The following is a 3,867-nucleotide window of genomic DNA, read 5'->3' as shown; positions in this document are numbered from 1 at the left end:
TCAAAATGTAGTTTTAATTTTAATCCATTTACACAATATTAGATCCCTCTATCGTTAGATATGGCTTATCAACAGTGGTTGCAAGGCTGCACGTGCAGCCATTTAAACTCCATGCTGTGGCCCTGTTTTGTTCTCCAAAAGTAAAGAAAAGGAGTTCACCTTTCTGACCCAATGGGCACATGATGGTATTAATGGCAGAAATGAGATCATGGAAATAACCGACTCCATTCAGCACCCCTACATTTTGTTGTGTTTTTACACCACGCTGCTTTTGACTTAACTGTCAAGTTCTTCTGATTTATCCTACTAAGGTGCTGGCATACCTTGTTTAGTAGTAATAGAACTGCCTTTCCGAGTGGAAATCACCCGTAATCCATTTTTGCCTTCCGCAGCTGGATGCTGGACGGGAGTTTTAGTTTCTTCTCCTTCCTCAGAAAGTTGGTCTGAAGGGGAAAAATCGATTCAGTTATGCATAGACCAGGTTGGTCATGATTACGTAGCTCATGCAGTGACACTTCAGCCCATGGTTCATATAAAAAACTTTGTTGCTGTTTTGTTTTGTTTGTTTGTTTGTTTGTTTGTTTGTTTTTAAACAGCTACACTGACCTGATGAACTCCTAAGTAGAATACACTAGGACAAAACATCTAGGACTCTAGATTCTCTCTGCAGCTTTAACTACTACACAACACATTGCTCTTCAGACAGAAAAAAGAAATTTCCTTCCTAGTTTCACATAGAACTTTACACAAAAGACCAGCTAAAGCCAGGAGTGGTTCTAAGCTTTCCTCCAACGTTTCAGCTTCTGTCCACTGACTGCCAGACAAAGCCACCAGTGACCTGGCCAGACTGCCTGCCCTATCGCTAGTCAGACCTCAGGTCATCTGTGATTTATACACTCATTTACAGCACAGATTCCTTCCAAGAACCAAAGATTTAACACATTCATTTACAGCACAAATTCCTTCAAGAACCAAAGATTTAACACATTCATTTACAGCACAAATTCCTTCAAGAAACAAAGATTTACACAATCATTTACAGCACAAATTCCTTCCAAGAACCAAAACATGCTCACCATCATCATCTTCATCATCATCTGCAGCATTGATTACAACTGGAGGGTGTGTAGGGCTTGGGACATTTTCAGAGTTTTCCACTTTCGTCACCCCCTTAGCTGTGGAGAGGGATTTGACTGGACAGAAAGTTTGTTTTGCTGCAGTGACATCTGAGCCACTTTCAGATCATCGTCCGCGCACTCAGGCGGACTTGGCAGTGTAGCTAGAGGAAGAGGAGGATCATCGGTAATATGGCAGTTTAAAACTTTGACCACAATGCAAAGAGATGGTAGCAAAGGCAGATAACCCGCACAGACAACGAATTCAGCATCTCCTTTTGCCCATCCCATCACTGCTTACACCGTGAACAATGATTTCCCTTCCAACAACAACACATCTCCCTACCACCCAGCAAAAGCGGAAACAACAGGAAGCAAACTGCAAGGCAAACATCACACAAAGCAAAGAGAAGCTGAGCACGAAAGCAGAAAACAAACACCAGCAGTACACTCGGTGCAGTACACCTATGACTGCAGACCTTTTCCTGCCCTCACAAATGAACAGTTACCTGACGCCCCCTACAGGATTGGCACCCACTAAGTAATACTCAAAATTAATTCTTCAGCGCTTAAAGAAAAAGGACCTAAACTCACTCTTGCTTGGTGGTAAGAATTGTCCATCGATGTAACGTCCCTTTGCATGATGAAAAGCACAGTTGGCTTTCTGACAGCCTCCCGGCTGGTTCTCCCAGTAGCAAGGAATCTCACTGCGCTTTTTCTGAAGACAGAAAGAAAGAAAAGCTCGTGATAACATGCACCTGAGGCTTGCAAAGAGATGCACAGCTCCAGATCGTGACAGCTGTCACAACACAGTGCTGAAACAGCATTCCAAAGGTCAGTTTCTCAGTTAAGTGTAGTATTTCTGGGCATATTCACAAAGTTTGCATAAGCTGTAACCACTATGCACATTTAGTTTGGTCATCACTCAGTTTGAGAAGACAGGCACTCTCAGACATCACTTGAGGGTGGCTTAAACTAATACACCTAGGATTATACTAGGATTATTCAGAGGGAAAAAGAACATCTGAAATTGCCTAGGTTAACCCTGTCTAGAACTACTTCTTGGAGACTTAGTTCTGCTGCACCTTTAACTTTCCCCACTTCCTACCCCAGGCAGCTACAACAGCGTTATCTGAAGGACTGTGGGTCAGAAGACACCTGATAGTTCATTATCAAGCCTGCTCCCATGAGGATAGAACAGCCTGTTTATTACCCCCCTGCTCCAGCACGTTTTAGCAGTCTATTTAACAGCTATTCTGCATCTCTTGAGAAAACTGTCAGCATCTAATAAAAAAAAATAAACAAATATCTTGCTAAGACATACCTAAGGCATTGATTTTATTTCCCTCTGCTTCCTCCCACCCCCTCTCTTGGTAACAGAAACCAGTATGATTTTGAAGCAAACAAATCTATCCTGCAAAAGCGCAATCAGTACACCTACGGCACTGAAAAATGCTTTTGTGGATTTATTTTGAGAACACATTGTTAGGCACTCACGTCAATTTCCATGTGTCTGAATCGGCAGACATTCCTGAAACAACGACCCTCCTGCCACAGCTTGCAGACCGTCTCATTGCCCAGAGCAGCTTCGCAGTGGCGGTAGGCACATTTGTCTCCCTGGAACCAAAAGGAAACCAACAAGGAAAATAGAGTACAGCCTCAAAAATGGCCATGCTGCTGCCTAATGGTGCTACAACTGAATTCACAATCTATCTGGTTCTCAAGTTAACCAAAGACCAGTGTGCTTCCTCCTCCTAATCTACTCCTTCCTGAAAAAAGGGGAAAAAAAAAGCAAAGCAAAGGAAAGCCAGCCATACCTTGCTACAGGTAGAATAGAAATAGAAGTAGCAATCGTCTCCTTGTTTAGACATGCCGACGAGTTCTGCTAACAAGCTCGGGTTCTCTCCACAGGGACTTCCTCTGCTCTTGGAGAGAGCTGTCTTCACCCTTGCTTGGGCTGAAAGTCTTCTACTGGCTTGTGATCAGTGAAATCTCCTTTTTAAAAGTAACCCGAAAGAAAGTAACAAGTGAAAAATAATGAGGAACAAACATTTTTCCAGCTTTCTTCAGTTAATCAAATCAAGTTATCAGTCTCTCAAAGAGAGCAAAGCCTTGAAATCAGCTGTTACATGAACTAACTAAATATTAAAGTTCTGTAAAGCTGCCAGGAGCTTTGTCAGCAAGCGTTCTCTTCCACATCCTCAATAATATGACCTGGAGCACATCTGGAAGCCTGAAAACGGAGTCACTCCTTAAAAAACCACCTGATGATACATGCAAGTCAATAATCAACTATGGCTACAAATAACTTCTCTAGAACACAGTTAGGACGCATTAAACAGCACGTTCCAGGCCCTGTGGGTCTTCGATTTCACCTACCTGGACAACCTCAGCAAAGTTATCGATCTTCAAAGGCTTCCAGTTAACTGCTCCTGTAGGCCGAACCAAGACTGAATCCGTGAATTAATAATAAAGGGGTAGGAAGAATTTTCCTCCTCACTTTGCCAAGGGAACCTCTCATCCACAATTCAAACATAGGATGCGCTTTTAAACAGCTTATAACTAAGAGAGGAAGCAAGTCCATTTGAATGCTCTCTCAGACTGGATGCAGCCACGGTTAGTTAGCTCTTCAAAAAAATAAAAAACAAAAACCAAAACAAAACAAAAACAAAAAAAAAAACAGCGCATTTAGAGATGAACTCGTGATTCAAAGTGGCTGCAAAAATGAGGCTCCATCTTCCACAGCCGGACA

At 42.5% G+C, this 3,867-nt stretch overlaps 1 pseudogene across 1 annotated transcript; it reads right to left on the bottom strand.

Annotated features, from left to right (window-relative positions):
• Positions 1–306: 306 nt before the first annotated feature.
• LOC309890735 (zinc finger CCCH domain-containing protein 11A-like) lies at positions 307–2,986 on the bottom strand (annotated as a pseudogene). Its single transcript has 5 exons — positions 2,933–2,986; positions 2,613–2,732; positions 1,710–1,833; positions 1,077–1,279; positions 307–443 (listed from the first exon to the last, which is right to left on the bottom strand). The product of its transcript is annotated as a zinc finger CCCH domain-containing protein 11A-like (transcript).
• Positions 2,987–3,867: the final 881 nt, after the last annotated feature.

Source organism: Aythya marila, assembly GCF_965140915.1.
Source record: "Aythya marila genome assembly, contig: HAP1_HAP1_SCAFFOLD_182, whole genome shotgun sequence".
NCBI lineage: Eukaryota > Metazoa > Chordata > Aves > Anseriformes > Anatidae > Aythya > Aythya marila.
Note: the sequence above shows the minus strand (reverse complement) of the source record. Positions and strands in the feature narration are given on the sequence as shown.